A 25,948-nucleotide genomic window follows, 5' to 3' on the forward strand; every position below is an offset into this window, starting at 1 on the left:
ATTTTATTTTTTATATATGAGCAATTGACAACTAAAACTAAACCTTCAAGAAAGGATTTCATTTACTATGGCATTAAAATCAAAGTACCTTAAGAACACATCCTTTGAAATATGCTAGCCATCTCTACTGGAAACTGCAAAATATCACTGAGGCAAATTAATATAGAAAACTAAAATAGAAAGGTAAACCTTGTTTATGCATTGGAAAACAATTTTATTATGTTAATTCTCCCCAGATCAATTCATAGGTATAAGTCAATCCAAATCAGAAACATTTTTCTTAAATTAACATTTTCTAAAATTTTATGGAAATGCCAAATGCCCAGGACAGCTAAGAAAATATTGGGATGTCAAAATAAATTATGGAGTCATAGTAATTGCTGATGGTGTAAATTCAGGGCAAACACAAACAAATTGACCAATGAGGCAGAAAATAAGAACCTATAAATCATACTGCATTAGCTAGATATTTAAAAGTAAAAACGAACATTGACGTCTAACACATACTGTAAACACCAATCAATTTGAAATAGAATATAGACATAAATGTAATGCATCTAGGAAAAATATAGTATATTTTATGCCCATTACGTTGGCAACATTTTCTGAAGTAGAACACTAAAAGCACTATTATGAAATAAAAAGGTAATAAACTGGACTATATTGAAATTTAGAAATTAGTGACCTGAAATGCACCATCAAGAAAATTAGAAGGTAAGCCAAGGGAGGTATTCGCAGTACTAGATCTGCCAAAGGCCTTGTATCCTGAATTTATGAAGATAGTTTACCTTTAATACACACAAACAACCCAATTTTTTTATGGGCAAAATATATTTAAAAAATGTATTTTGTGAAAGAGGATATCTAAGTGACTAATATGAAAAGAGGTTTCACATAATCTGAGAGAATAAGAAAAAAACATATTAAATCATCAACAAAACCAAAGTCAACCTACTGAATGGAAGAAGTTATTTCCAAGTGATATAATCAATAAGGGCTTAATATCCAAAAAATATAAAGAACTTCTACAACTCAACATCAAAAAAAGAAATCTATTTAATAATGGACAGAAGACCTGAATAAACATTTCGCAAAGAAGACATACACATGGGTAGCAGACACATTAGAAAATGCTCAGCATAACTGACTATCAGGGAAATGCAAATCAAAACCACAATGAGATGTCACTTTGCACATGTCAGAATGGCTAAAATAAAAAATACAAGAAACAACAAGTGTTAGCAAGGATGTGGAGCAAAAGCAACCCTCATGCAGGCTGATGCAGCCACTGTGAAAAACAGTGTGGAGCTTTCTGAAACAATTAAAAATAGAATTACCATAGGATCCAGTAATTCCCCTACTGGGTGTTCAACCAAAGAAAATGAAAACACTAATTCAAAAAGATATATGCACCCCTATGTTTATTTCCCAGGACAGCTAAGCATTATTTACAATAGCCAAAATATGGAACAACTGATGTGTCCATCCATAGGTTAATGGATTAAAAAAGTGTAGTATACACACAATGGAATGTTACTCAGCCATAAAAAGAGATGAGATCTTGCCATTTGCAACAACCTAGAAGGCATAATGCCGAGTGAAATAAGTCAGTCAGAGAAAGACAAATACCATGTGATCTTACATACTTATATGTGGAACGTAAGAAATAAAACAGATGAAAAAAGAAAAGGAGACAAAAATACAGAGAAACTGGTAGTTGCCAGTAGGGAAGTGGGTTGGGGGATGGATGAGATAGAAAAAGGGGATTATGAGTACTTGATTAGCACTGGTATATAGAATAGTTGGATCATTATTAAAAAAAAGTTTAACTCAGAATGAGCTCCTAATATTATGCACAAACAATACAAAATTAAAGAGTGACAATAATAAGGTGGATGAAAATGTGGAGCAGTCAGAATGTTCACTCACTGTTGGTGGAACTGTGAATAAGTACAAGCCCTTCATAAAACTCTTAGGCAGGGGCAGCTGGGTGGCTCAGGCAGTTAAGTGTCTGATACCAGCTTAGATCATGATCTCCCATCCCAGTCTGTGAGTTTGAGCCCTGTGTCAGGCTCTGTGCTGACAGTTCAGAGCCTGAAGCCTACTTCAAATTCTATATCTCCCTCTCTCTCTCTGTCTCTCTGTCTGTCTGTCTCTCTCAAAAATAAATAAACTTTAAAAAATTTAAAAAAAAAGAAAACTCTTAGGCAGTATGCATTAAAGTTAAGGACATGATTTCACTAGGTCCTAGAAGCTGCACACTTTGGTATATACCCAAAGGAAAGTGCTTATTTCCATTGGAAAAAAAAGAAAAAAACATACAGATGTGTATTCATGTATTGTTACTCATAATAGCCCCAAACTTGAATCAAACTAAATCTTTGTTAACATGTGATCATTTAAAAATATTTATAAAATTCAATAGCACAATACCAATGTAATACCAAAATAATTAAAAAAAAACCACTTTAAAACTGTCTAGCTTCTAAGTAATGTTTCTTTGATCGTTACTGCAGTAAGTTTTGGTTAAATTAATATAAATGAATTAACATTTATCTTATAAAAGAAAGACTAACTTAAAGTTATAGTGTATATATTTCCTTCCTACATTATATAATTATTTTGTTACTGATTTTTAATTAATTTCTAATTTTATTTTTTCTGATCATAAGTTACTTAGAGAAGACACTCTTTATTGCAAATGGAAATCTGAGTTTTGTATATTTTGTTTGAGCTATTATGGTTTGCTTTTATTTATTATGGTTGGTAGGTATAGAACAAATGTTTTTTTTTTAGATTATGGGAAACATTTTTATACTTAAATATGGCAAATTTTTAGAAATTATAGCAAATATACAACTTTTTCTTTGATGGGTTTAAAGGGCTATCTTAAAAGATGGATATATGAATATGTATATATCTTGTTACTCAAATTATCTTTTCATTATTTTATTTTCTATCTTGGTATGTTTTTTTTAATAAATTGGATGGATTTTTTAACCAAATCTCAGTTAAACATTTTTATATCTATCCTTCTATTGCTATTAGCTTTTGTTGTATATGTGTGTGTGTGTATATGTGTGTGTATATCTATGTGTATATATAGATATATAGATAGATAGATAGATAGATACATATATATATATACTTGAGGTATTTGTTTATACATATAATTTCATGGCTCTTCTATATTCTTGATAATTTGTGTTGTGTCAATAAAAAATATCCCTTTATTCTGTGTCCTTCTTTTGACTAGGTCTTCCAAAAAGCAAACATGAAAATAAGATTAAATGTGCAAGGATTATATTAGGGGAAATGCCTTGTTATAGAAAATGGGAAAAAGCTGGAAATGGGTGGACAAGGGGTCCAATAATGATTCAGTCCTAGTTTTGAATGAAGGAAAGAGGGAGAATTTTGGGTGAAAAGCATCCTGAGCAGTCCAGGGAAGATTCTGCAAAGCCATCAGTGTCGTTGAACAAAAGGAAGCTGACAAAGGGACCCTGTCTCTCCCAAGAATTCATGTGGCTTGGTGTATCTGATGTACTGCAGTATGACATTATTTCTGTGCAAATGGGGTGATGGATTCTAAAGTGGAAATATCCTTGGTCATTTATATTACCTACAATGAAGTGTCAGCAAGGCATACTCACATGACTGCCACATCCTAATGTAATAATACTGACACAAAATTCTACTATATATGATAATATTGCCATAGTTATATTTGCTCATACCTATCTGGAATATAGTATCTATAGTTTTCATTTATTTTACGTGTATCTCTTATTAGAAGATCATTTTAAACAATTTTTATATTCTGTCAGGATATAAATCATTCTGATTTATTTGGATTATTGATAGGTTTGGATTACTCTGTGTGATTTCATATATTTAGTCTTTATAGTGATCTCTTTCTATTTTCTTTTCTATCTCATTTTTTTGGTCCCTTTGGACAATTTCATTTTCCTTGTTTTGATAACCCCTTGTTGATTAATCAATGATGTTCCTTTCTTTTCTAGTGACATTTAATAGTTGATTAGATACATTCACATTAATGTTTTTTGGTCAGTGATCTTTATTACCTCCAGAGTAGACCCAAATGGCAAAATATTTTGTAGATTTTTGCAACCCATAATTTGAATATTACTTAAAGGAATTAAGAAATTCAAAACTCTGACATAGGAACAGAGTATTTTGTATCATGTGGATAGATTTTTAACATTGTTTTATGAAGAAGAGTTTAGAATAACTCATGATGTGAGTATATAATCCTAGTTGGCTCAGAAAAAAATAATTATTTCATACTGTTATAACTTAAATAGATTGGGGCAGGAGTATTGTCACCTTGACTTTCTTTCTAAATATGCCTTTTACCTGAAGAGAAAACTTTTTAAAAAACTAACATAGTTTCTCAATATTTGCAGAGTTAATGGTGTGTACATTACATTAAATTGATCAATACTCTTAAAATTACTTTGAAAATACTCAAAACAATTAAAAGAATAATTCATATACACCTGATGCACGACCCTTTGGTTCATAATAAAAGTACAGAGAAAAAAGCTTTTACCTCTGTTCTAAATAACTGGAAAATAATAATGTCAAGTTGCCAGTCTGAAAATTGCATACAGAAAAGCTATTACCACAATGCAATTAAAAAGACTATTGTCCTATTTTTCTCTGTTACATTCTTTCGGTGTGGGTGGTCTCTAAGCATGAGATCTGTTCTTGACATTTTGCACCAGGTAGCAACACTATTTTTGAATGCCATTTACTAATCATTAAGATATATTGTCAGGTTACTCTCTTTTGATACCAAGTAGATTTTCTCTTTTCTATTTACTTTCATTTTACTCCTTGTGAAGTGTACCACTCTACATGTTCTGTAGATTCCTCATAATTTGTTTTGACAATATCAAAGATTAGAATTAACACATAAATTAACACTAAATTTCTAAATGTGGTCTTTACAAGAATGGATGCCTTTCAGTCTAATATAATTTATATCTTTTGAAGATCAGTATTATAGACTCTAGAAAGCATCCGCAATATACAAGAGAAAACTAGCTTTCCACAGCATATAAAGACAAATTCTCCTTTCCACTGATTCAACAGAATACATTGAATACCTACTACATGCAATATACAATGTCATTATTTGGGTTATAAAAATGACACATGAGTTAGGCAATGATACATGAAAATAATAGCAAAATATGATTTTGACTGTAGTTGCATATGTAATGGAAATCTCAAAGATTTAAAGCAGAGAAAATTCAGTATGCCAAAAAAGGCTACATTAATGGAGTTATTATTAATCAATAGGGGGAAAATACTAATACATTTTATATCTAATTTCTGACCCCATATGCAACAAGAGCCTTGAAGAAAGATGCTTCAGCTCAGAGCCTGGAGCCTGCTTTGGATTCTGTGTCTCACTCTCTCTCTGCCCCTCCCCCACTCATGCTCTCTGTCAAAAAAAAAAAACATTAAAAAAATTAAAAAAAACATAATTTAAGACCTATGGATTATTATTTTCTTTGTTAAATGATACTAAATAGTTACAGAAAATGTAGTTTGTCTTGATGATTTTTATTCTTAGGATTTCTTTTTAAATTATATATTTCTTTTCACAGTATCCCTAGGAATTAGAATTATATTTTTTCCACTTATAATATTTCAAGTTGGCAAAAGGAGTAAGTGCAAAGAGATAAAAAAGAAACACACTGAAGAGTATATTTTAGTGATTCTAAAAAATTACTTATATATGAAATTTCCTTTACTTGATCCATGGAATTTTGCCAAATCAGTTTTACCTAGCATATATTTATTCAGTGATAATTCCATGGATATATTTATAATTTTTGTTAATGTTTACTCATTTTTGAAAGAAAGAGACAGAGCACAAGCAGGGGTGGGGTGGAGAGAGATGGGGACACAGAATCTGAAGCAGGCTCCAGGCTCTGAGCTGTCAGCCCAGAGCCCGATGCGGGGTTCGAACCCATGAACCATGGGATCATGACCTGAACCGAAGTCGGACGCTTAACCAACTGAGTCACCCAAGCACCCTTAAACCATTCTTTACTTAGGCATATTAAGTCATGTAATTTGACTATAATTCTTATCTTCTGAGTTAGTTGGGGATCCTGAAATGAATTTAATCCATTACAGCATGGAGGTTCATCAAAAAGTTAAAAATAGAACTACTTTACTATCTAGAAATTGTACTACTGAGTACTTACATTTACCCCAAGGTTCCAAAAATACTGATACAAAAGGATAAATGCACCCTGATGTTTATAACAGCCTTAACAATAGCCAAATTTTGGAAAGAGCCCAAATCTCCATCCACTGATGAATGGATAAAGAATGAAATCTTGGTATTTGCATCAATGTGGATGGAGTTACAGAGTCATCAGAGTCTTATCAGAGGTAGACTTATTCTGAGACAAATATCATATGATTTTGCTCATATGTTGAATTTAAGAAATAAAACAGACAGAACAGACGAATTGCACCAAAATCCATAAAATACCTAGGAATAAACCTAACCAAAGAGGTAAAAGATCTCCATTCTGGAAACTATAAACACTGATGAAAGAAACTGAAGATGACACAAAGAAATGGAAAAACATTCCGTGTTCATGGATTAGAAGAGCATAAAGCTTACTTTCCTTTTATTTGGATAAGTTATAACTCATAACAATATTTTTGGAGAGTTTAGTTTTCTATTTAATAAGTTTATATCCCTTCATCCATTTCTCCGACCCCCCATTCCCCCACCCTTGCCGATCATTAATCTTTTCTCTGTATCTGTGAGCTTGAACTTTGTTTGTTTTTTGGTTTGGGGCTTTATTTTTATTTTTTTAAATAAGAAGCAACCATTTTGTGGATAAATTTTTATCTGTTTTATAAAAATAAATGTCTGAGTTTTTAAAATTAAAAAACAGATTTACTTTGCTTTTATTTTAATCAGCACAAGTGCACTCCTTAATCCCCCTTACCTATTTTTACCCATTCCCCCACCCACCTTTCTTTTGGTAACCATCAGTTACCGGTAAGTGATGGTGTAAAAGTAAGTAAGTAAGTGTGTTAAAGTACCCCACTATTATTGTGTTACTCTTGATTATTTTCTTTATGTTTGTTATTAACTGTTTTATATATTTGGGTGCTTTCATGTTGGGTAGATAAATACTGTATTTACAATTGTTATATCCTCATGTTGGATTTTGCCTTTTATTAGTATATACTGTCTTTCTTTGCTTCTTGTTACAGTCTTTGTTTTAAAGTCCATTTTGTCCAATATTAGTATTGCTACCCCAGCTTTCTTTTGACATCCATTTTCATGATAGAAATTTCCCCATCACCTCACTTTCAATCTGAAGGTATCTTTGGTCTGAAATGAGTCTCTTGTTGGCAGCATATAGATGGGTCTTGTATTTTTTATCCACTCCATCACCCTATGTCTTTTGATTGGAACATTTAGTCAATTTACATTCATTGATAGATATGCAGTTATTGCCATTTTGTTATTTGTTTTGTGGTTGTTTTTATAGATTTTATCTGATCCTTTCTTGCTCTCTTTCATGGTTTGTTGGCTTTCTTTAGTGATATACTTGGATTCCTTTCTCTATATTCTTTGCATATCTGTTACTGGTTTTTGATTTTTAGTTACCACCAAGTTTGTAAATAACATCTTCTGCATATAGTAGTGTATATTAGGTTGATGGTTGCTTAAGTTTTTTTTTTTAATTTTTAAATGTTTATTTATTATTGAGACAGAGAGACACAGAGCATGAGCAGGGGAGGGGCCAGGAGATGGAGAGACACCGAATCTCCAGGCTCTGAGCTGTCAGCACAGAGCCCGACACGGGGTTCGAACTCACAAACCATGAGATCGTGACCTGAGCCGAAGTTGGACGCTTAACCGCCTGAGCCATCCAGGCACCCCAGATGGTTGCTTAAGTTTAAACACATTATTTACTCCTCTCCCCTCATATTTTTGGTATATGATGTCATATTTTGCATCATTTTATTTTATGATTCCCTTAACTGACTTTTACAGTTTTAAAAAATATTTATTTTTACTGCTCATGTGTGTGTGTTTTTTTTTTCTTTTTACTTTTCATGCTCTCACTTATGGTCTTTCCTGTCCACCCATAGAGTCCCTCTAATATTTCTTGTAGGGCTGGTTTAGTGGTTATGAACTCCTTCCATTTTTGTTGGTTTGAGAGATTATTTCTCCTTACATTCTGAAAGATAGCTTTGCTGGATATTCTAGGCAGCAGATTTTCCCTTTCAGCACTTTGAATACATCATACCATTCCTTCTGGTCCACAAAGTTCCTGCTAAAAAATCGGCTGATAGACTTAGGGAGTTTCCTTTGTACGTAACTGTCTTTTCTCCTCTTGCTGCTTTAATTTTTTTTTTTTTTTTGCTACTTTTGTCATTTTAATTACTGTTTGTCTTGCTGTAGATTTCCTGGGCTGAATTTGATGGGAGGAATCTTTGTGCCTCCTGGATCTGGATGTCTGTTTCCTTACCCAGAATTCCCTTAAGGCTGTTCTCAATTTGCATAATTTTCTTTCCTCTCTTTTGCCTAGCTTGGTTGCTTTCCATTACTTTGTCTTCCAAGATGTTATTTTGTTCCTCTGCTTAATCTAGCCTGCTATTTATTCAATCAAGTGTATTTTTAATTTCATTTATTGTGTTCTTCATCACTGAGTGGTTCTTTATCTCTATGTTAATGGTCTTACTCTTGTTCTACACTCTTCTCAAGTCTGGTGAGTATCTTTATGATCATTACTTTAAATTCTTGATCAGACCTATAACGTATCAGTTTTGCTTTGATTTCTTGCTATGGTTTGGTCCTGTGCTTTCATTTGGGAGATAATTCTCTGTCTCCTCATTTTGTCTAACTTTCTGCACCTCTGTCTCTGTGTTAGCTACTTCTCTTGCTATTAACAATAATAGCCTTATGATCAAGAGGTCCTGAAGTGTCCTGCAGTACAGTGTCCCCTGTTCTCCATGGCCTGGTGCTACAGGGAGTGTCTCCTATGTGTGTTGAATGTGCTCTGCTGTTGAGTCTTGGCCTCTTTTGTTCTTTAGTCCAGTTGTCTGCAGAGGCTCTCTTTACCTGTTGTGGTCAGTGTTGGGTGCCGAGCAGAGTGAGGTGCATTTTAACAAGGCATGCAGTGGTCTGCTTGTGGAATGAGATCTGCCCCCATTGCCACTGGGGACTGAGGTCCTGTAAAACACAAAGGTCATGGAATGTGGTGTTGGTAGGTTTGTGCTGGTCCTCTGGGGAAGTGACCCCCACCCCTCCACAGAGTGCTGGGACTAAGTTCGACTGTGACAGGGAAGGGTGCATCTGCTGAAGTGCATGTGGGGGGTGGCGAGGCTTGGTGAAGCAGGTTAGGTAAGGAGTGTCAGCACTGAGCCACTGAGTTTTAAAAACCCAGTCTCTAAGTTCTGTTGGTTGTAAGATCTCACAAAATTTGGCCCCTCTTGCTTTCAAAGGCAAACATTATGGGGATTTGCCCTTCCCATTCATGGACCCCAGGTGTGAAAGTCTGTTTTCCACCCTTCTCCACACCACTGGCTCCCTCCCCACTGAAAATGGCCTGCATCCCTTTCATTCTCAGACTACATCTTCACCCTTCCTACGTTCTTCAGTGTGACTTCTCTACTTTTAGCTGTAGACTGTGTTTTGTCAGGGTTCCAGTTGCTTTCTGTGCTATTTATGCTGATGTAAATGTTACTTCGTTGTATCCATGGGACAAGGCAATCTTAGGGTCCTCCTACTCTGCTGTCTTCCAGGGTATGATCCTTTTAATGTGTTGTTGAATTTGGTTTCTTAGTATTTTGTTTAGGGTTTTTGCGTATCTATGATCATTAGGAATGTTGGTATTCCCCGCCCTCCCTCCCCCCCTTTTAGGATATTTTTGAGTGGTTTTGGTATCAAGATAATGCTGGTCCTGTAAAAGTAGTTTGGAACTGTTCCTTTCTCTTCCGTTTTTTGGAAGAATTTGAGAAAGATTTGTATTTATTTTTTGTTTAGTGTTTGGTGGAATTTACCAGTGAAGCTGGATGGTCCTGGACTTTTTTTTGTTGAGACTTTTGTTTGTTGGGACTTTGTTTGTTACTGATTCAGTCTCCTTATTAGCAATTGGTCTGTCCGGGTTTTCTATTGCATCATGTTTCAGTCTTAGAAGTCAGTATGTTTCAAGGAATTTCTCCATTTCTTCTAAGTTGCCCAATTTGTTAATTGTTCATAGTTGAGTTGCTCATAGTAATCTCTAATGATCTTTGTATTCTTGTGGTATCACCTGCAACATCTCCTCCCTCCTTTGTGATTTTATTGATTTGAGTCCTTTTTTCCTTGGTGAGTCTATCTAAAGATTTGTTAACTTTTTTTAATCTTTTCATAGAAGCAGCTCTTAGTTTCATTGCTCTTATCTATTGTCTCTTAGACTTTATTTCATTTATTTCTGCTTTAATCTTTATTTCCCTTTTAACTTTGGGCTTTATTCTTCTTTTTCTAGTTCCTTGAGATGTACAGTTAGGTTGTTTATTTGAAACTTGTCTTGTTTCTTGAGGTAGACATTTAGACATTTATCACTATGAATTCTGCTACATAAGTATAGGTATTATACCTTTTCTTTTTTATTTCCATTTGCATGGAATATATTCTTTTCCATCTCTTTCTTTTCAGACTATGTGTTTCTTTACATCTAAGGAGGGTCTTTTAAAGGCAACATGTAGATGGGTCTTATTTTATTTTTTTATTCATTCAGCTACTCTGTATTGGAGAATTTGGTCCATTTACATTTAAAGTAATTATCTTTTTAGGCTATTTGTTTATTTATTTATTTATTTTGAAAGAGAAAGAAAGCATGTGCACATGGGGGAGGGGTAGAGAAACAAGGAGAGAGAGAATCCCAAGCAGGCTCCACACTTTCACTGTGGGCATGAACCCGACATGGGGCTCCATCTCAGGAACTATGAAATCATGATCTGAGCCAAAATCAAAAGTTGTTTGCTTAACCGACTGGGCCCCTGAGGCGCCTGCATTTAAAGTAATTATTGATATGTATGAAATTATTGGCTGTTTTGCTCATTGTTTCTGGCTATTCTTGCAGTTCCTCTCTGTTCCTTTTGTCTGTTTCTTTGTGGTTTGATACATTCAAAAAAAAAATTTAACATTTATTTATTACTGAGAGACAGAGAGAGACAGAGCATAAGGGAGGGCCAGAGAGAAGAAAAGGAGACACAGAATCTGAAGCAGGATCCAGTCTCTGAGCTGTCAGCACTGAGCCCCTAGCAGGGTTTGAACTCAAAAACCTTGACATCATGACCTGAGTCGAAGTGGGACAGTTAACCGACTGAGCCACCCAGGCACCTCCATTTAAAGTAATTATTGATGGGGTGCGTGGGTGGCTCAGTCAGTTAAGTGTCTGACTTCGGCTGAGGTCTGATATCAAGGTTCATCAGTTCGAGCCCCCCGTCAGGCTCTGTGCTGACAGCTCAGAGCCTGCACCCTGTTTCAGATTCTGTCTCTGGCTCTCTGTGCCCATCTCCTGCTTGTGCTCTGTCTCTAAAATAAATAAACATTAAAATATTTTTTAAAGTAGTTATTAATATGTATGTACTTATTGCCATTTTGCTAATTGTTTCTGGCTATTCTTGTAGTTCCTCTCTGTTCCTTTTGTCTCTTTCTTTCTTTGCGGTTTGGTAACATTTTTAGTGGTACACTTACATTCCGTTATCTTTCTTCTGTGTGTTCACTATACGTTTTTGCTTTATGGTTACCATGAGGTTATTGTATTTATTAATATACATAATATATAATATAAATTAATATATAATATATATGTGCTACGTATATATATATAAATACATATATATGTGTATTATATTTGTGTATACATATGTACACATATATATGTTTATATACATAACATACAAAATGTAATCTATTTTAAGTTGATAGCAAATTTTGATCCCATCAAATCTCAACATTTTAACTTTTCCCTTCATTTTTATGTTGTTAATGTCACATTTTATATCCTTTTATTTCACTTTTCCATTAAATGATTACTATATTCATGGTTATTTTAGTACTTGTATCTTTTAAATTCTTCATTTATAAATGATTCGTTTACTATATTAACTATATAATTACCTTTCTAGTGAGATTTATTCTTTAATATGTGTTCTTGTTATCGTTAGTATCCTTTCTTTATATTTATAACAAACTTTGTTTATATTTATAACAAGCCAGTTAAGAGTAAATGGTTGAAGAGAAAAACAAATTTCCTAAAGACCATATGCTTGGACTGCTTTAAATATCTGTACTGAAACTAGTCAAAAAACTGTGATTGTAGGAAATTTCACAATGAAATATGATAAACATATTTCTTGCTATTCAATTGATGGTTTGATTGGATTATGCCATAGGAAATATGAATCTTACACTTGTAAATTATAAAGATATAACTGAAGAGACAACAACTGAACCAGATACCTTCCATTAAAGCAAATATTGAAGTAGATTGAACACAACTATTAGTGAACAGAATTTCAAACAAATTAAGATCTGGAAATGTTAAGCAATATTATTTTTTTTAATTTCAAGTTTGTTATTTCCTTAATCTATAATTCCTTTATATTTAGTTACATACCATCAATTAGCCACATAGATCCATAGTTACATAGCTCAAGGATGCTATTATTCTCTGTTATAATACCTTTTTTATTTCCTTTACATATTTATATATGTGTTCTAGATCATTTTTTTAAATTGTAGCTATACAATTTTTAAGGACAGGGATTATGTTTATCATGTGAATACCTAACATAATGCTTGATATTTTTTAGCTATTCAAATACTATTTGTGTGAATAAATTAAGCTATCTATTAATTATTCTGCAAATCACTTGTATATTCTCTATCCTGTTGTGGCAGGGTGCAGGACTTCTATTGTTGCAGGATTTATAGTCAAAATATAAATTTTTACAGCAGTAAGTTTGGTTTTCTTTCTTCACGTAAACTAACAAAGAAATAAGCATAATAATAAAACTTCCTTATCTATATACCCAGCAGGCATCTGACTAAGGACTTAAAAAACTGTAGATATTGAATATTAATCATATACCATTTAGTATACTATTTCAGTTTTCCACTCTGCCAAGTATTAGTTTAAAGGTGAATTATTGAAACTAAACCCAACTATAATATTGCAGTTATTTTGGTACGTTAAATGCCAAATGCCTATAGGTGACTTCCTTATAAAGGATGGATGTAATTTCACTACAGCATTGGCTAAATGAAATTAGTATCCTTCCTACCTTTAATAAGCATAATGTCTACATTTTATTATGCCTTTAATAAGCATAATGCCTATATTTTATTATGCTATATCTAACAACCATTCTTTCTTAAGTGTTTATTCTTATTTTCAGAAAATTAAATGAAGAAGTGACTCAGTATGTAGTATTTAAAATGTGAATGTTATATGGAAATTATCTTTTCACATAAGAGAGTGCTTTCTAAAACTAAAGATGTTTTCTTAGGAAACTTATTGGAAAAAGCAACAGTTTTTATGGTAAAATTTAGTCAGTGTAGGAGTCTTATATCTTTGTATGTGTACATAATTAAAATTGTGTTTTTTTTTCCAGTTTAAATAATGTGGTCAGTTTAGAAAATCTGATAATCACTTCCATATTTTTTTGTGTCTTAAACCTTTAACAAATTGATATGCTTCAGTATCTCAACTATAAATTAAGTCTGGTTTTTGGGATTTGGATAATGTGATATACTTTTTGCCTAGTATGATCCTAAATATTAATAAAGAGGAATCAAATTCATTTTCAAGTACATCATTTGGTAAATACAATAGCTATCAATTAAGTCCTTGTCTGACAACTTTAGAATCAGAGACTGCACAGATAAACCAATCAGAACTGATTTATTTGGCACTAAAAATCTATGTAAAATTTTGATTTATGTTGTTTTTAATAATCCTATTTCCTCTAAATTTGCTTTTTAATGCAATGCTTTTTATAGCAGTTTCTGTAACTATTACAGTTATATATGTTGTATCATCATCTCTGTTTCACTGATAGGCTAAAAATCAGTGTTTTATTCAAGGGATTTACTTAGATTTTATACAGTGGTTTACTGAAAGACATGAGAAGATTCTTGATTATAACGTATCAACTTACTTCTTATCTTCTAATGTTTTCCTATTAAATACATTTTGAAAGAATTTTAAGAAACTAACTCAACTAGATTTTGGTGGTACACACAACTGGTATATGCGATGGCAATATTGTTGTAACACTTGATTTGGGAGCGCATGTATGAGACAAAGTTAAATAGATCAAATTTGATCTTGTAGCAGAAGAGGAAAGACAAAGAAGTTGAAGTTTTTTAGTGACATTCTTGGAAATACACTCTCTGATCCTGAGAGCATTTTGCCAGACGACTGAACTAAGAATCCAGCATGCTGGTTATTGCCAATACGTTGTACCAAATGAGTATGAAAAGACATTATCAAAATAAATAGAGCGTCTCCAAATTACTTGTCCCAGAAATTATGACGTCAAAGCCACATAGAGAACCTGATGGGTAAAACCCATGTGAACCTTTCCAAAATGACGTGATAGAGGATCCTATAAGTAACTCTAAAGCTTTATTGTCAAGTCCCTCCTTCCTTGCTCCAGACTCCTCCTCATACTCTTGAGCTACCACAATTGGCCTACTCCCTTTTAAGATAAGATTAGACATCACCTTTTTCAGGCAATATTTCCAGACCTACAGAATGTTTGGTTGTAATTTGAGGTACCCTGGCCATCAGTTTCTTCTAGCATGTTTTTTTGTACATTTATAATTTATTTCCTTGATAGTAGTAGAAAATATAATTCATTTTCTAGGCTATGGTAGGCATTCAATACATGTTCCTTAAAGGAATGAATAACTAAATAAGTGAATTAAAGGAAAAAAAATAGTTAAGTGATAATGAGTCATTTTACTGAGTCAATATTTGGGGAATACCTATGTCAATTAGTTCAGAATTAAGATATGATTCAGTGGCTTCAGATTCCAAGTGAGAAAGTAACTCAGAAGCTTCTGGAGACACTTAAAAGTAAAACCTTGATATTATAGTTACAGATGTTCCAAATCAGAAATAAATGGGAGGAGTAGCTAAAGGAAACCCACATGGCATACAGTGCTTAGGAATTCTTACTTAAAAATAACTTGGATGAATGACTTTTTTAAATCGTAGTTATTCCTGAAGAAAAATATCCAGTTTTGAATTCATGTCATCAAATGATCCTGATGTGACCATAAAAGTAGATTAGAGTTTTGCAGCAAAAATCTTTGGAATTCACTTAGGGAATTGATTTGGCTACCCTAAAGGAATAAAAAAACCCCAAAACTGACAAAAGAAAACTGGAAGTTAGGCATAGAGATAAGTAAATCCTGGGATATTTTTGTAAAGAGAATTGATATATTGATAACTAAAATTGTTTCCTCAGGATTAAGGTCAATTTCAGACCTAATTTTCTCGGAGAAAACTATGTTTCAAACAGCCCAAGTATCTGACAGTGATGTTGATTTCGTGAGAGTAATTACAGTATACCTAACTGTAATATAGCTCATTTATTTATTTCTTTTTAATTTTCATACACACATATATAAATATATACATACACACATACATACATATATACTCATGTATTTTTTTTCTTATGAACTCACAGTACTGGACTTACGTTTACCTTTTGTTTAATTGAATAAAACTTCTAAATTAGTATCAGCATAGCATTGTGAAAGGGAAAAGGGAAAGGTTCAAACTGATGATCTTTCTCCTAGAATTAGGATTAATGTCTAAGGTTTTCTCTAAAGCAAATGAAATCATTGTTTCCATGCTACTTATAACCTGGTATGCCAAAGAAAGCTACCAAGAAACACCACGTTGTCCTAAAATTTTACTGGAAAGCTACTTTAATAAGTACATATATTAAATATGTATTTAGTTCAATCATGGAGGGAGTCTAAGGTTCATATTTATTGTGATGTTTTCTTTAATATAATTAAAATTTATAAAATATCACTTTTAGTGCATTTTGAATGCAGTGTGCTTTAGCTGTTAGGCCTTTGTTTTCTTCTAAGAACACTAAACATTGAGAAAATGGATTTGTTCTTAAAAATGATATGCTATTCAGTTATAAAATTTAATTCTTGAATTATATTTTTAGATCTCTTTTCTAAATAGAAAAATATGACACCATCTCAATTATCTATGATAAGACATATTCACTAAATGAATGGAAAAACACCCAACTAGGTGAGCTAAAGTTATGTAATAAAAATAAAGCACCAAACAAGAAATATATTAGAAAATAAATATACATTTAGAAAATGGATCTATGATCAAGTGCTAAAAGCAGTCATTTTAATTTTTGCAAAGAAAATAAAACTGAGTTTAGATGGTTCAGACTGTATTTATCCTACAATTTACTTTATGATGTAAAATCATTTGAGGATGATTCATGACAGGATCCATGATTCATAGTAAAATTACAAGTTTGAGATTTGGCTTATCTCTACTTAAACTCTTCCATACCAATAGCTCACATTTATTTAGCACTTACACATCTTCATATGCTATGCTGGGCTTGTTACACACATAATATGTAAGAGGTAGGCATTGTTATCCCAATTTCTTAGGGAAAAATAATGATCAGAGAAATTGGTTACCTTTCCCAATGTAAAATGTTTAATAAATGGCACGTCTGGAATTTAAATGCAGAAATGTTTGGCCTTAAACTTAAGGTCATTTTTTTTCTCTACCAAACTGCCTATCTGGATAGTTGGATCATATCTTACTCTTTTCTTTCCCAACTCTTTTTCTACTAAAGCAATATAAAAATATACTACTTTTTTGAAAATCTCATGATTTTCATGCCTTACTCTCTTTATACAATTTTTTCTTTTTTTAGTTTATGTTCCTTCTTAGGAACATCTAAGGAACTTCCTTCCTTAGGTTCTTTCTACTTTTAAATACATGACAAACTTCTATTTTCCTGAAACAGTATCATCATATCATAGATTCTCAGTAAATCCCTTCTTGACTACCACCAATTTTCTCAAAAGGGACATTTGCTTTCTATTTAACCTCTGGGCTTCTATGTTTTCTGTACCTTTTATGTGTGCGAGATATATGAATATATAGTCATCTAATAACATGTTAGCTTCCTCAGAGATTACATGTACTATACTTGTATTTGGATTCACAGTGCCTAGAACATTGTCTAGTATGTAATAGGTGCTGAACAAGTATTATACTGAAGTAAAGGCCTTCATTTAGGGTTTTGTTTTTATTTATTTATTTGTTCATAATCCTGTTGATAAGGGAAAGAGCCCAAATCTGTGTAAGAGGAGAATATCACTGTTTTTGACTTTAGATGATTGGGATTATAAATTAAAATTTTAAAGTTGGAATACTTCCTAAAAGGATACTAAACTTGAAATCAGATGACCTAAATAATTGGTTTCTCATATATAAGCAGTGGGAACTTGGGCACTTTATCTCTCTAAGCTGTAATTATTTAATCTATAAAATATGACTTCTACAACTCCTTTTTAAATCATATGGTTATTTTGGAGAATCAAATGAAAATAGAATAATGGATATGAATATACTTACAGAGTGCAAACCATTATATATGACATTCTTATTATTACTTTAGAGAAAGAAAGTGAGTGACCTAAGAAAGATTAGCAAGGAGCGCCTGGGTGGCTCAGTGGGTTAAGCAGCCGACTTCGGCTCAGGTCATGATCTCGCTGTCTGTGAGTTCGAGCCCCGCGTCGGGCTCTGTGCTGACAGCTCAGAACCTGGAGCCTGTTTCAGATTCTGTGTCTTCCTCTCTCTGACCCTCCCCTGTTCATGCTCTGTCTCTCCCTGTCTCAAAAATAAATAAAACGTTTAAAAAAATTATCAAAATTTAGTGGGAATACCACTCAGTAGTTTAGTATAATTAGGTGCAATGGACTATCTTAACTGAATTCTTAGGAAGTCTTCCAAAGATTCAGTGGTGAAAATTGTCAGTTAACTGTATTTAACCTGATATTTAGTTGTTAGTGGAATACCATAGACTGAATTTAGTCCTCATCTGTTTAGGAATCACATCTGAAATTAAAATGAGATGTAAAAATCATGAATATTATTTTTCCTTTATTTCCAAAACTGACCACCAAAAGGTAATGAGGTTTTTGAAGAGAGAAAAAAATAAATAAATAAAAGGAAAGAAAGCAAGAAAGCAAGCAAGCAAGAAAGAAAGAATGAAAGAAAGAAAATGTAGTTAGAATAATTTACGGTCATCCCATACTATATTCTCCTATGATGATTCAGAATATCCATTTTCAAATTAAATACTAATTCCCTTTCAAAATTTAACAATTTTCAGAAATTGAGTTTCATTTTAAGCAACCCCAACACAAGTTACTATGTTACAAAAAGCAGTTTGGGAAAAATCTGTCCTAGAAATTTTTAGCAAATAAATAAGAAGGTAACAGAGGAGAGGCCCACAATTTGAAAATCAGGAGTAACTGAGAATTTATCCCCAGGTAGATTCAAATTAAGAAGGATGAATAGTGAGATCTTAGAATTATCCATTATTCCACTGTGTTTGCTTCAATTTTTAGTGGTAGTAATGAAAGTAGCAAAGTGATCTGTCAATCATGTATATTCAGCAGAGTCATCTCAAGGTCTAGGTAAGCCAATAGCTATACATTTTGTAAATATACTCATCTTTTTATTACTGCTTTACTCGTGGATGAAAACAAACTGTATGCTGGGATATAATGGTAGTTCAAGGGGTAAGAGAGAGCACATTATTGCACAGCTAGTATATAATGATAGGTACCCTTAGGGAGTAATTGTTACATTTTAATCCAGAAGTAAGCAAAGACTATCTAAATAGCTCTTTAAAAGAAGAATTAATTCATAATTAAAAAATGATGGAGTTCTTAACTGTCATGTATAAGAAAACCCATGAGCAAGCTCTATTCTAAGTAGACTTTTAAAAAAAGAAAAGTAGTTGATATTAAAACAAGACAATTCATTACATTTCACAAGGGAACTTGCAGTATACAGATGTAGGCCAAAACATAAGGGTCTTTAGGTCAAATGTGAAATTATTTTAAATTAATTCTTGGCATTAAACTAAAATGACTTTTGAATAGTAATTATCTTTTACTTTCATTAGCAATGGTTCTTGAACTTTAATTTCTAAAGTGCGATACAGCAAGGTTCTTAGTATGCATTTATAGTAAATGCAGGCTCTCTTCCAGCATTTTAAATCTCTTAACAGGTCTTTCCTTTTCTGGAGAATTTCACTAGATGAATGTTAATATTACTCTTGGTTATGGAAAGGAATATATTAAAATTTCTTTGCCTATTAATGTCTTTTTAAGAGAAGTTTAATATTTAGGTAAAGTATTCAGATTCTATGCCTACACTAACATTAGAAGCTTAAAAAGTTACTAGACAAGGTAACATAACATCGTGTACTTTTGCAAAATACAGTTTGAGGAATAATATACACTTCTATTTTGAGAAGTTCATTATTTATAATCATTTTTGTAAGTAAAAATAGTGAACAATATTTTGATTTAGACTTTTATATAATTTTTTAAAGGAATTGAAAACTTTTTGAAGGATGAAAGAAAATAGCTGGGAAAAGATGAGAGGAAAGTAGAGAATAAAAATTATTTTTAAATTATACTGATTTTAATATTTGAGGAGAATTCTATAAGGAATGATTAAAGAAGTGTCATCTTGCAAAGGTTGATGATCAGTAAACATACATAAGAGTTTATGAAGAACAAGTTATGTTCATATGTAGTAATATGACGCAATGTCATTCTTTAAAATATTGTGACTAATAGTCACACCTGGGTGGCTCAGACGGTTGAATGTCCTGACTCTTGGTTTCAGCTCAGGTCAAGATCTCACAGTTTGTGGGTTTGAGCCCCACATTGGGCTCTGAGCAGATGGCATGGAGACTGCTTGGGATTTTTTCTCTCTCCCTCTCTCCCTCTCTCTGCCCCTCCCATCTCTCTGTTCACACTCTCTCTCCCTCTCTCAAAATAAATAAATAAATTTTTAAAAATTAATAAAATGTTATGATTTATGAAAGTAACATACACATTCACGTGCAAATAGTCATTGGTGTCTGTTATTTCCAAGCCCTTCCTTAGATTCTGTGAACACATGTTGTAAACAAATAACAATAGCAACAACAACAAACCAGCAAATGAAACCCTTGCTCTCATGGAACTTACATTCTAAGGAGAGGGCTAACTGACAAATAATTAAATATGTAAAATGAGAAAATGAAAAAAGATAAAGAAGGAACCAGGGAGTTCTTGGGGTGAAGGGTGTTACCATTTAGAAAGGGTAACAATGGAGGCCCTAATGGAAAAGAGAACATTTGAGAAAAGAACTGAAAGAAGAGAGAGGGGAATCTAGCAGAGAGCTAGAAAGGATTCACAAAGGGGTACCTGGGTTGCTCAGTGGGTTAAGACCTCAATCTTGATTTCAGCTCAGGTCATGATCTTGCAGTTGGTGAGTTCAAGCCCCAATTTGGGCTCTCTGCACTGACAGCATGGAGCCTGCTTGGGATTCTCTGTCTCTCCTGCTCTCTTTGCCCCTCCCCTGACTTTCTAAATAAATAAACTTAAAAAATAAAAAAGGGCTCACATATCTTTGCCTTGATTTTAGTGATGCTCATAGTAAGGTCTCATATAAACCTTAGATCTAATGTGATTAAATGGTCATAACTATAAATGAAAATAATACTCTCAAAGGGTTTGTTCATAAACTGATGCCAGCTTATAGTAAAATGCATGTCAAAGTTTCTGACCTTCAGCCTGCACTCTATATTAGTTAATAGTTGGAAATCAAGACCTAGAAGGCCTACTTTTCATACTAATAGGCACATCAATAATGCTAAGGTTAGTTAGTCCTGCATGGATAAATTCTACTTCTTTTAAAAATTGGACTTATAATAACAATAGTAAATTTGGCAAATATGAATATTAGATCTTGTTTTTGAGAAAAATAAACTTTGTAAATGTAAGATTATTGAGACATGGATAAACAAAAACTTTCCTTAAAATATTTGAAAACATTGACCACAGGCTTAACATGCTATTGAGTTTTGTCAGATTAAAAAATAGCTATATTAACTTAAGCCTTACTATATTGAGGAAAATAATTCAGATATTGTCTTTTACAAGTGTTTATTATGTCAGAAAATGTGTTCAGTGTAAAAATAATATTTTAAGGGATCACTAAAATATTGATGTTAATCTAGAAAGGAATAATAACTCTAGAAGAGTTAAAGCTTTAAATGTAGTTTCTGAGAAACACTTAATACAGGTAATAGCTGTTATTACAAATTTCAGAAAAGTGTAAATTTCCTCCATGGTTGTCTTAGGCTTGTCAAGAAAGGTATTTATGCCATTCACCTCTGGACATTGCTTTTAATCAATGACCTCAGGCATGCTGGACAAGCCAAGTAGCTAAAGGGTTGTAGAAGTTTATTTCTATAAACAAGGCATTGTTTTGGAAAAAGATGTGAATGTGAGAAAAAAGTAGATTAGCAAGCAAGGATTTGAGGTGATAATTCAAAGAAAATCAATAGGTAAATCTGAGTGAAACATTATATAAGAACACCTTGGAGACTATATTTAACTTTTAAAGCAAAGATTTCAAAAAAAATGCGTGCATTTATTTGAGAAATTATTATAGACCTTAAGGAATGGTATCTGGTCAAGCAATGAGTAGCAAACTGAAAAAAGAAAAAGAAAAAGAAAATTCCTTGCAGACATTGAAGTTAGTACTAATGTGTTGAGGGGGCCACATGAAAAGAAACTACAAGCAGTCTATAAGTGTCGAGACTGGTCCCTCACTAATGGCCAGGAAGAAAAGGGAGACCTCTTACAATCACAGGAAATGAGTTGTCTTGTCTGCACTGGGAACAGTGCTCCCGCCACAGCCCCTTATCCCCTGAAAATGTATGCCTGTGCAAAGTTCTCCACCACCTTCTTGGTCAAGAGCACCTCTCAGCTGTTGAGCCAATCACTATCTGCAGTAGTAGTGCTAAAACCACTGGAGACCCTGACAGATGAGAGCCTTAGCAGCTTGGCAGCCATGTGTCCCCTGACCTCACTTACTCCTAGCCACATATTGAGAACCAGTGTCATTTCATGGGGCAGTGACACAGCAGCCAAACTCATTGGGGCTGGGGGAGCCATGGTAGGGGTGGCTGCCTCTGAGGCTGGAATTGGGACTGTGTTTGGGAGCCTCATCATTGGTTAGGCCAGGAGCCCCTTTTTGAAGCAGGAGCTCTTCTCCTGGACTGTGCCATTCTAGGCTTTTCTGTCTCAGAGGCGATGGGTTTTTTTTGCCTGATGGTGGCCTTTGTCATCCTCTTCTCCATATGACAGAGCTATCTTCACCTGCCATGGGTCTTTCTCCCAGGTCTCATATGCTTTGTATGTTCCTTTTCCTACACCTCCCTATGCGGAGAAAGTGGTTGGTTTAGAATTTGACACAGAGAAGACAAATACTGTATTAATAAGAAAAAAATTATTATTTAATTAATTTAATTTAATTAATTAATATTATTTATCTATTTATTTATTTATTTTTATTATGAGGCACCTGGGTGGGTCAGTTGGTTAAAGCGTCCAACTTTGGCTTAGGTCATGATCTCACTATTTGTGAGTTTGAGCCGCCTGTTGGGCTTTGTGCTGACAGGTCAGAACCTGGTGCTACTTCAGATTCTGCATCTCCCTCTGTCTCTGCCCCTCCCCTGCTCTTTCTCTCTCTCTCTCTCTCTCTCTCTCTCTCTCTCTCTCTCTCAAAAATAGACATTAAAATAAAAATTTAAGAAAAAAAGAAAAGAAATGAATTTTGCCAACAATCTGAAGGTATTTGAAGTAGATTACTGTCTTGTCTAGTTTCCAGATTATTGACTTTGTTAAGTTAGCATCTATTAAGTGGACCCCCAGAGTGTCAGATGGTGAACAGTGATTCAACAGAAGACCACAAGAGAAAGTAAGATAGACACATTTATTATTCATAGGTCCTGGAGGAGACGCAGGTCACACCCCCAAGGGCATGCGGGAAACTCAAGGCAGGTAGAGAGAACACAGTAGGACATGCGACACATGCCATTATTAGGATCTAAGGGTTGCATGCTTTGGAGTTCCCAGGCTGAGGCTGTATTGGTCTGTTCAAACCAAAGGAAGTAGGATTTTGGTAAGCTTCTATGGGTGGGGTATCTTACCAAGGGGCTCACAAGGGGAAAGGCCAGGGAGGCAGGGGAGAGTATATATAGCAAGAGATGTTGGAGGAAGTCTTGTAGCTCTGGGGGCTGTTATTGAGGGCACATCCTTGCACTCTTGAGAGGGATTAGTGTCAATTCAAGGCCCGCCATCCACTTGGCCACAAAAATGGATGTCACGGTAGGATAATATGGACTAGTTTAGCTAAGCTGTCAATAGAGATGGGCATTCAGTCCCTGAAAAAAGGACCCTGCTAAACTGCCTGCACTCCTGACCACGGAAACTATGAGACAATCACTGTGTGTTGTATTATGCTTGTAAGTTTGTAGTAATTTGTTATTCAGCAATGGAAAACAGATATAAGCCATTGGAACAATTTCAATTAGCAGGGTGGTGTGGTGGTGGTTATTTAACCTAAGTCCAACCAAATGGAACTCCATTCCCTCAGCCAGAAAAAAACTGATTTAGAGATGAACATGTGAATCAAGCTGAGTTGATCAAAATTCTTTTTAAGATATTTTCTGCTACAGCAGATAAAACACGTTCTGCTAAAGCTTTTTATGCCAGTCATCATGCTACCTGAAAAGAGAAAAAAAAAAACAAACAAAACAAAACTAGCATTTCCTCCATCTAGCTATATATAAACAGTCTCTAATAAGCTGCACATCTTAGAATTCCATAATTCCATAAGAAATATCACTTGCTAATAATAAGTCATGGCTAACACAAAGACTAATGATTGGATCTATTCCTTCTTAGCATATTCTTCATAACCATTCAATTCTGGCCAAGTTTAACTATATGCCATTTCCCTAACTTATCACCTATATCTGACTTCTGTATCTTTGCTCACAATATTTTTTTCACTGCAATGCATTCCCTTGCATACACTTTCCTTGACTTTTTATATCCAATTCATATCCATTCATCAACGATCTGAGTTGAAGTTGCCTGTCACTAGACTGTCTTTGCTCAAAAATTCAAAATAAATTTCCAGAACAATTTTACCTTGGTCATACTAACGGATTTCCACTTTGGAATTTATTAAAAATGTCTCTGTGGCTTAGCGCATGATCATTCCATAGTAATTCCTCCAATCTTACTTGAAATGAATGTATATTCTGCTTATAGGCTTTCTTTTTGTTTAGATCCTTTACCTAATTAAAGTACTACTTATAGACTTTTCAGTTATGTTGTAAATAAACCTATTCTAAGTTAAAATTTAAATACTTTATATCTCATTAATGTTGATATTTTTAAAGGAATTAAACTTGAAATTTGGAGACATACATGATAATAAATATAGTTCTAATCAAGCAAGATGCTACCATCTTGACTTCTGAGAATGAAGAGCCTACCATAGACTATGCTAGTGGAACGAGACATAAAATACCTCCCGTCACTTTGGCTGGTCATTTTGCTCTGGACACAGGATATTCTACTGAATCATGATCCTGGGTACTGGTATTTAACTCTTAATATCGAATTCTGATGAAAACATTGAGTTGGACAGGTTTTACCTATAGCTAACAAGCTATGCATCTCCTTCCAAACTCTAATTAATAATTTCTTATTTGTATAAATTTGTATAAATTTGCTTCATTTTCTAGACTGTAAAATTTTGTGTGTGACAGGAAAACTATCTACTCTACCTTGATTTTATATGCTCTGAGCCAAGCCCCAGCAATAAACAGTTTTTACTTAGCACATTATTGGTACATAAAATAATGACAAACTAAGGAAGCAGTACTAAGCTCAGAACTGAGTTGTTTAGTGAAAATGCTTTCACTTGGTGAAGCAGCTTATGGGACTTGCCATGAATTTAATAATAACAGTGAATTAATCTACTGAGGAAAAGAGGGCAGACAGATTATGTGCCAACAGATTTGCAATGTATATACTCACTGATATTCTTAAATCAAACTTTAGGACCTTCCTTGATTGACATATTTGACTTCATCACTATGTATACTGCATAAAGATGGGATCTTTGTAAAAAGTATTTCTCCATCTATTCTCAACATATATCGGGCCTTTGGCAAATATTGATTACATGTCTTAACGAATTAATAATCAGAACAATTATTAGAAATATGAATTAGAAGAAAAGTTTCTTGCCTTGTGGATGCTGCCACCCCACACTATCCATGCCACCCAGCCGTGGTCAACACCACTGTGTTTTTCGACATCACTATGGACTGTAAGCCCTTCAACTGCACCTCCTGTGAGTTGTTTCCAGACAAAGTTTCAAAGACAGCAGAGAACTGTCATGCTCTGAGCACTGGGGAAAAGGATTTGGTTTTAAAAACTACTGCTTTCATAGAATTATTCCAGGATTAATATGCCAGGATGGTGGCAGTGAGTCCATCCAGGGGTAGAAATTTGATGATGAGAATTTTATCCTGAAGCATATGTGTCCTGACATCTTGTCCATGGTATATGATGGACACGACACAAATGGTTCCTAGTTTTTCATTTGCACTGCCAAGACTAAGTGGTTGAATGTCAAGGAAGTGGTTATACTTGGCAAAGTATAAGAGAGCATGAACATTGTGGAAGCCATGCAGTGGTCTGGGTCCA

At 33.7% G+C, this 25,948-nt stretch overlaps 1 long non-coding RNA gene and 1 pseudogene across 4 annotated transcripts in view; both read left to right on the top strand.

Moving 5' to 3' along the window:
- LOC109496175 overlaps positions 1–25,948 on the top strand; it is a 593,347-nt gene that overhangs the window by 429,911 nt on the left and 137,488 nt on the right. The window lies entirely within an intron of this gene.
- LOC123383137 lies at positions 20,681–22,636 on the top strand (annotated as a pseudogene).

The sequence above is a fragment of the Felis catus genome, chromosome F2, assembly GCF_018350175.1.
Source record: "Felis catus isolate Fca126 chromosome F2, F.catus_Fca126_mat1.0, whole genome shotgun sequence".
NCBI lineage: Eukaryota > Metazoa > Chordata > Mammalia > Carnivora > Felidae > Felis > Felis catus.